General features: G+C 43.1%; 1 long non-coding RNA gene across 1 annotated transcript; it reads left to right on the top strand.

The window, feature by feature from the left end:
- Positions 1-1,034: 1,034 nt before the first annotated feature.
- LOC119935593 lies at positions 1,035-8,226 on the top strand. Its single transcript, XR_005453389.1, has 3 exons — positions 1,035-1,112; positions 7,552-7,652; positions 8,150-8,226. It is a non-coding gene; the product is annotated as an uncharacterized LOC119935593 (long non-coding RNA).
- The last annotated feature ends 763 nt before the right edge of the window (positions 8,227-8,989 follow it).

The following is an 8,989-nucleotide window of genomic DNA, read 5'->3' as shown; positions in this document are numbered from 1 at the left end:
ATGTGCATGAAGAAATCATCCCACAGTCACCTGCCTTGCGTCTGGGAGCCCAAAATGGACAAGACTCAATTGCATTAAGAAATGTTGGTTATTGCTCCCTCCTTTGGATTGGGTTAAAAAATAACAGAGCAGGATGGTTAAAATGATTACATGGTAGAAGCAATCTGCCCGAGACACTTTTAAATTCTTTGGTTTGCCTATTGTAAACTCAAGAGTCAAGTGAAGGGTCCAGCCACTATCTGAATAATTCGGTCAATGTAAAAAATCAAGATAAGCATAATCCCTCCAGTCATTCTTTCCTGTCAGTGGCTTTTTGACCTGAATGGATTTAAACCCAGAAACAATTCTGTTTTGTAGACATAACCATGTCTCTCTAATCTGACAACTGAATACAGGGGCTCATGGTAAATGCTTATTTGCAATAATAATAATGATAGCAGTGGAAACTCCCCTCATAATGAAGATACAGAGGGGACATATTGGGCCTTGGAACTGCAGAATTTCTTTGCTTCCCTCCCATAATATAAAGAGTCCTTTCTATGTTGAAAAAATTTTGGTTTATTATTATCTATGACATTTTAATATTTGAACAATACATAATAATAATAATAATAATAATGGTATTTGTTAAGCACTTACTATGTACGAAGCACTCTTCTAAGTGCTAGGGGGATACATGGTGATCAGGTTGTCCCACATGGGGCTCACAGTCTGCCCCCATTTTACAGATGAGCTAACTGAGGCACAGAGAAATTAAGTGACTTGCCCAAAGTCACACAACAGACAAGTGGCAGAGCCGGAATTTGAACCCATGACCTCTGACTCCCAAGCCCATACTCTTCCCACTGAGCCACACTGCTTAAAGAATCAATCGGGCCTTTTAAGCATTTAAATTTTGAGTGTGCTTCTTCTTCTGCCCCCTTGGAGAAAATCACGATGTGCTAATGCTCTTCTATCACTGCTCTGCAGTTCTACTCATTTCACTTCTTTGTAACTCACTGTGAGCTCTGTGTGCCTTCTATTTAGTGACAGCAGTCATTATTTATGCTGTGGAATTTGGTATCATTGGTGTCATCCTCCTGATTTTCTGCGTTGTCCAGCGAGTGACAAAGGTAAGCCTACAACTTTTAGTAGGGTGCAGTATATATTTTCCTCAATGTTATTCTCCCAAATTCACATTTCTAATTGAATTATCATAGCTCAGCAAACAAGAAATACAGAACATTCCCTGCACACCCACTTTCTACCTCCTCTTCCAGGTGCTTCTGAGCAGAGTGGAGACAGACACACACATACAAACAGTTCGCTGCCCTCGCTGCCCCTATTATATTCACGCAATGGCTACAAGCCTCCTCCACTTAATCTGAATATTGAGGCCCATAGGAAACCAAAAGCTCTCTCTACAGCTCAGGCATATTTTGTATTTATTTTTATGTGCTGTTACTCCATAGACCCATTTAATTCCATGCAATATAAACCAGGGATGCTTCATTGAGAGTATAGCTCTTTATGCTGTTCTTCCTAATACAAAGAAATGAACCCACTGCTGAATAAAAATTTGAACCCAAATATGAAAAACCACACCATTTAGGCTCTCTCGGTCTGAGCCTGGCTCTCACAAATTTCTTTAGGGTTCAACAGCTCTAGCTGGCTTGGCGGGGTATGGGGAGGTGAAGAGAAGAGGGAGTATTATGGTATTTATTAAGCACTGGTGTCAAGCACAGTTCTAAGCACTGGGGTAGGTAAAAATTAATCAGCTTGGACATATTCATTCATTCAATTGTATTTATTGAGCGCTTACTGTGTGCAGAGCATTGTACTAAGCACTTAGTAAGTACAAGTTGGCAACATAGAGAGACAGTCCCTACCCAACAACGGGCTCACAGTCTAGAAGGGGGGAGACAGACAACAAAACATGTGGATAGGTGTCAAGTCATCAGAATAAATAGAAGTAAAGCTAGATGCACATCATTAACAAAGTAAATAGAATAGTAAATATGTACAAGTAAAATAGATTAATAAATCTGTACAAACTTATATACAGGTGCTGTGGGGAGGGGAAGGAGGTAAGGCGGGGGGATGGGGAGGGGGAGAGAAAAGAGGGGGCTCAGTCTGGGAAGGCCTCCTGGAGGAGGTGAGCTCTCAGTAGGGCTTTGAAGGGAGGAAGAGAGCTAACTTGGCGGATGGGCAGAGGGAGAGCATTCCAGGCCAGGGGGAGGACGTGGGGTGGGGGTTGATGGCGGGACAGGCGAGAATGAGGCACAGTGAGGAGGTTAGTGGCAGAGGAGCAGAGGGTGCGGGCTGGGCTGGAGAAGGAAAGAAGGGAGGTGAGGTAGGAGGGGGCGAGGTGATGGACAGCCTTGAAGCCGAGAGTGAGGAGATTTTGCCTGATGCGTAGTTTGACTGGTAGCCACTGGAGATTTTTGAGAAGGGGAGTAACATGCCCAGAACGTTTCTGCACAAAGATGATCTGGGCAGCAGCATGAAGTATAGACTGAAGTGGGAAGAGACAGGAGGATGGGAGATCAGAGGAGGCTGATGCAGTAATCCTGTCAGGATAGGATGAGAGATTGAACCAGCAGGGTAGCGGTTTGAATGGAAAGGAGAGGGTGGATCTTGGCAATGTTGCAGAGGTGAGACCAGCAGAATTTGGTGACGGATTGGATGTGAGGGGTGAACGAGAGAGCAGAGTCGAGGATGACACCAAGGTTGCCGGCTTGTGAGACAGGAAGGATGGTAGTGCTGTCTATAGTGATGGGAAAGTCAGGGAGAGGCCAGGGTTTGGGAGGGAAGATAAGGAGTTCAGTCTTGGACATATTGAGTTTTAGATGGCGGGCAGACATCCAGGTGGAGATGTCCTGAAGGTAGGGGAAGACATGAGCCTGGAGGGAGGGAGAGCGAGCAGGGGCAGAGATGTAGATTTGGGTGTCATCAGCGTAGAGATGATAGTTGAAGCCGTGGGAGCGAATGAGTTCACCAAGGGAGTGAGTGTAGATAGAGAACAGAAGGGGACCAAGAACTGACCCTTGAGGAACCCCTACAGTAAAGGGATGGGAGGGGGAGGAGCAGCCTGCAAAGGAGACTGAGAATAAACTGCTGGAGAGATAAGAGGAGAACCAGGAGAGTTGGGTAGCGTGTTGAGGAGAAGGGGGCGGTCCACAGTGTCAAAGGCAGCTGAAAGTTCGAGGAGGATTAAAACAGAGTAGGAGCCGTTGGATTTGGTATATCCCTGTCCCATAATGTAAGTAAGAGGGAGAACAGGTGTTTATTCTCCATTTTACAGATAAGGAAACTGAGGCAAAAATACATTAAGTGATGTGTCCAAGGTCATACAGAAGACGATTACCAAAACCAGGATTAGAACCCTTCTTCATCGTTTATCACCTTGCCCACTCCTACCCTCCCCTCACTACTCTCCTGCTACAACCCAGCCCACACACCTCACTCCTCTAACGCTCACCTTCTCATTGTACCTCAGTCTTGTTTATCTCACTGCAGATCTCTCTCCCTCCACATATCCAACACTTACTCTCCCCCTGCTTCAAAGTCTTATTGAAGGCACATCTCCTCCAAGAGGCCCTCTCTGACTAGGCTTTTATCATTTTTTCCCCCCAACTCCCTTCTGCTTTGCCCTTATTTGCTTCCTTCATTTATCCCCCTTCCCAGCTCCACAGCACTTATGTATATCTGTAATTTATTTATTCATATTAATGTCTGCCTCCCCTGCTAGACTGTAATCTTGTTGTGGGCAGGTAATGTGTTTATAATTGTATACTCTCCCAAGTGCTTAGTACAGTGCTCTGCACAAAGTGCTCAACAAATATGATTGAATGAATGAAAAGTGCATATAGGGGAGGGGCAAGAAGGGGGGTTACTGTTTGGGTATAAATGTAACCTAAAAAGTGTCTTCGGGATCTGACACTGATCACCGCCCAAGGTGTGGTGTCTGACCATTCTGAGACCGTCCGAATCATGTGTGCATCTCACTTACTATGCAGAGCAATGATCAGGGATCATTTTGCATGCAACAAGTGTAAATCCTTGTGGGCAGGGAATGTCTCTACCAACTCTGCTGTATTGTACTCTCCCATGCACTTAGAACAGTGCTCTGCCTTCAGTAAGCACTCAAATACCACTGATTCATTCTTTCAATCATATTTATCGAGCACTTATTGTGTGCAATTCAACAACAAATAGAGACCCAGACTTTTGATTCCCAGGGCCACACTCTTTTCACTAAGCCACACTGCTCCTTGGAATACAAGAAATCAACAACCACTTTGTTTCTTCATTTTACTTTGGTGCCATTATCAGAAATAGTATACTAGGCTCAGTGGATCACTGGACTGACTAGTAACAATATTGTTTATGCTCTCAATGTTGCATTTCTTCAATACTAACTCCTACTTAATGACTAAGCTATTTCTGTGAGTAGCCAGTGTTTCTGATAATAATTGGTCAGCACATTGTCTATGCAACTATTTTATTATTAAAACATTTGTTTAGGAATACAGATGCAAACAAAAATTAGGAACCAAAGATTAAAAAAACAGTTATTGAGTATGTAGAAGGCATGTTTGGCTTTATCATCATTGGTGCCAGAACTCTCTCTAAGGTGACAGAACGCAACAGGCCTAAGCAGTGTACATTTCTATTTTTGCCATTTACATTCTTGGGGCTTAAGCCAAGAGGATTCATGGTGATGATACTTTTTTGTTTTCATTTGAATAACAATTAATTCAGCATTTCACCCAAATCCTCATAGGACCCAAGCCTTCTTTTAAGTTCTGTTGAAACCAAAAGAATCCAAGTTAGGAAATAGCTCCCTCCATTTCCTTCTGTTCTGGGGAAGAAGCAATAGTGAATAATAACAATAATAATGATGATGATGAAGATGGTATTTGCAGAGCTCTATGTGCCACACATTGTTCTAAGTGCTGGGGCAGATACAAGGTAATCAGGTTGTCCCACATGGGGCTCACAGTCTTAATTCCCAATTTAAAGATGAGTTACCTGAGGCACAGAGAAGTTAAGTGAGTTGCCCAAGGTCACACAGCAGACAAGTGGCAGAGCCAGTATTAGAACCTACGACCTCTGATTGCCAAGCCCGTGCTCTTTCCACTAAGCCGCATCGAATGTTTTATGTTACTGCTGGTTCTCTATCGGTGACCCAGAAAGTCCATTATCAGTTAATAACCTATCTGAAATCTCTATACACATTTGTGGTCTTTTTCTCCTAAAGGGATGGGCTTTAAAGGCATTGTGGTGCCTCTATTAAGGAGAAGGAGAAAAAAAAAATCAAAACTAGTCAGCACTGGGCAAGGTGAATTTCTGGAAAGAACTTCTTGGTAGATTATCTTCATTCCTGATTAGAATCTCCTTTGAAGAGCACCATTTGGAATTGGAATTGGGGTGGCCATGAGCAGTAGTAAAGAGTGTTCATTGCTCCTTTGCTGACCCAAAAGCAAAAGATGCAGGTTACATTACGGGTTATGTAATGTAGTGGCAGCAAAAAAGCACACAAGAAGGTTCTTTGTGGAAATCTACAGCTTTCAGAGTCCAGCCCCGCTGATGGTGCCAGGAGGGGAGTGGTGGTACTGGGAAGCAGCTGTCACTTGAGCTGTTCCTGAACTGCCTAGGGGCATACACATGTCTGCAAACTGCACAGCCAAAGTGCAGGCTCAAATGAAACAGATTCCAGCCAGAGCTGAAACCTGCTGGCAAAATTCACGTTTAGCTGAAGCGTAAAGGGGTTCCTGGGCAGTCATACCAGTAGGTTACTTGAGGATTCGGGTTTTTTTCCTAAAACTTGTGGGTTTACCTAAGATAGCATTAACAGACAGTCAATTGTCAGCTGCAAGAAGGCAAAGACCTAGGCTAGGAGAAACCACTGTTTAGAGGGAGAGGTTTTTTTGTTTGTTTCTTTAAAAAAAAAAAAATAGCCGTTCTTCAGTGCCCCCCAAACAGCTATTCACAAACCCTCAACTCTTGGTTCTGGAGCACACAATTCTATGCACTTGCATTGCTGACCTCCAGACAAACAACCCAGCCACTTCCTTTCTCCCTCATCCTCACCTCCTGCTCCTCTCTCATTATCTCCACCTGGAAGGCACAGTACCTGCCTACATCCCATCAATCAATAGTGTGTATTGAGCACGTTAGGATGCAAACACAACCATAATAATAATAATGGTATTTGTTAAGTGCTTACTATGTTCAAAGCACTGTTCTCAGTGCTGGGGAGGTTACAAGGTGATCAGAGTGTCCCACAGGGGGCTCACAGTTTTAATCCCCATTTTACAGATGAGGTAACAGGCACAGGGAAGTTAAGAGACTTGCCCAAAGTCACACAGCTGACAGTTGGCAGAGCTGGGATTTGAACCCATGACCTCTGACTCCAAAGCCCGTGTTCTTTCCACTGAGCCACGGTGCTTCTCATGTAAACCAATTCCCATGTAAACTATACACACAGAAAATAGAAGAGATTTTTAAATATAAGTCTACAGCCTTACAGTGTTAGCTCTATGGGACAGGGATGGCATCCAATCAAGTAGCCTCTTTCCACCTCAGTTCTCAGTGCACTGTTTAGCACATAGTAAGCACTTAATACTATTATTATTACTGCCTCATTTTCATTTGGCTCACATCTAATTTCTACAGGACTCGTACTTATTCCCTAGAGCCTTCAGCAGATGGTTCAATGCATGTTTTTATATTTCATCTCCCCTCTATCCTAGGTTGGGTATATTTGATATCTGACCCCCTCTCGGCCTGGGGTGAAGTTATTCAATCCCTCCCTACTCCATTTACCTGATCAAGTTTAATAAGAGGCCATACTGATTTGTGAATTCAATCCAAATATGATACTAAGGGTTTCCACAAGTCTGCAAGCTGCCCAGCCAAAGTGCAGGCTCAAATGAAAGTTGCCAGCTAGAGCTGAAACCTGCTCTGCTGAAACAGTAAAGCAAAGCCCTGTTCGATCAGCTTCCAAGGATTAGAAACCCCAACCGCAGCCACCCATAGAGAAGGGTCTAGGACAGCGAGAGGCAAGATTTGGTCTACAGACTGCTGCCAGCCCAGCAAGAGGTTCATTCTCCAGCCAAATCCAGAAGAAGAGATTAATTTCATTTGCGCTGGTTTCTATCAGTCATATTTATCGAGTGTTTACTGTGTACAGATCAATGTAGGAAGTACAGGAGGAGAGAGTTGGTAAAAATCATCCCTGCCCATAACAGGACTTGTTACTTGTACAACTTTTACTTGTACATATCTATTCTATTTATTTTGTTAATATGTTTGGTTTTGTTCTCTGTCTCCCCCTTCTAGACTGTGAGCCCACTGTTGGGTAGGGACTGTCTCTATATGTTGCCAATCTGTACTTCCCAAGCGCTTAGTTCAGTGCTCTGCACATAGTAAGCTCAATAAATACGATTGATGATGATGAAACTTTTAGACACACACACACACACACACACACAAAACATTTGTTCGTTATCCTGTTTAAATCTAAGACTTACGATGCTTTCTTATTTCTTCCTACTTTTTGTGCAGAAAACTCAAACATAAAAGATGCTTTAATATCCAAGGAAGAGCTCAGCTAAGATAATGAGGCTGATTCTGTTGGAAACTGGAAGACTGACTGGAAAACTACGGTGCTTACTTGACCCTACAAATGCATGACCTGCGTCATCTGAGACAGACAACTGGACCTGTCCCTTATGGCTGAATGCCTGCTTGATCATTGTGTTATTTAGAGAATGCATAGTTTACCTTGTTAAAAAAGGAATTCAAGTGTTAGTATAGCGATTTCCTAATGCAGTGTTGTTTTAGGGGGCAATGGTGGGAAGACTTAGTGGTGAGAATTGACTGTAAGGTAAATCTACAGCAAACCCTCTCAGGATGGCACTGGGAGAGTTTCCAGGACTCCACCAGTCTTCACTATGGGAGAAGGGAAGAGTTAAGAAGAGGCATACCCATTCCATCCTAGCTTGGCCAGTGGCTAGCGAGTGGAAGGCAATCAGCTACAAGTCGAAACTCTCTGTGCATGGGAAAGAGTCGAGGGCGGAGACTCAAGTTGCCTGCGCAGAAGGCGGCAATGGTAAACCACTTCCATATTTTTAACCAAGAAAATTTTATGGATACACTGCAGATGGAGGTGGGCGTTCCGGGAGAGACGCGTCCATGGAGTCGCTGGGGGTTGAAAACGACTCGACAACGTAAGACAAGAGAAAAACCACGGCATAGTCTTAGGGATGTTTGCATAACCACCGAGGGTCACGAATGTACCTTTTTACATGTCATCTTACAAAATTTGTAAAGCTTTGTGGTTTATTTTCTATCGGCTTCTAACGAGGAAAAATCCAGTGAATGCACATATTCGGAAAGAAAGCACCACAGAAACTTCAATTTCTACATTCCTTGGTCTAAATATATGTAAAATCTCAACTTTTACCTAGTGTTACAATAACAAGGATATTTATTCGTTCTATATCTTTAATGAAATTATAGAAATAGTAGCAAAATGCCAAAGGAATCTGGACTAGAAATTGTCCTGCACTATTTTACTATATAAATCACATTAATGACCTTAGAATGAAATTAATTTAAAATTACTTTTTTTTTTTTGGATTACACAAAGGAAAAAGGTTTGGGGCAGAAAGAGCTTGAGAAAGTTCTGCCCTCCAGAGAGTGCCAGGGAGGCACTTGTGGTGGATGGGGGTAACCAGCCATTTACAGCTGGGGTTGCAGTAAATCTGCCCATCCCAGGATAAAACAAATACTTGTAGGGGTAGGAGGAGTGGATTGGGGGGCTGGGGAGAGAGGGAAAGAGTGGGAAAAAAAGGGAGGGTCCTTCAGGTTCTCCAGATAGCTTCTTTTAAACACTTTCCACTATAAACATGCAGTTTTCCTTGAACAGAAACTAGGTCATTTTTGGTATATCGAAAAATCTTCACAATTTTTTTTAGGTGTAATAACAATAATAATAATG

Source organism: Tachyglossus aculeatus, chromosome 12 (genome assembly GCF_015852505.1).
Source record: "Tachyglossus aculeatus isolate mTacAcu1 chromosome 12, mTacAcu1.pri, whole genome shotgun sequence".
Classification (NCBI taxonomy): Eukaryota; Metazoa; Chordata; class Mammalia; order Monotremata; family Tachyglossidae; genus Tachyglossus; species Tachyglossus aculeatus.
The sequence above is the reverse complement of the archived record's forward strand: the minus strand, read 5'-3'. Positions and strand labels throughout refer to the sequence as shown.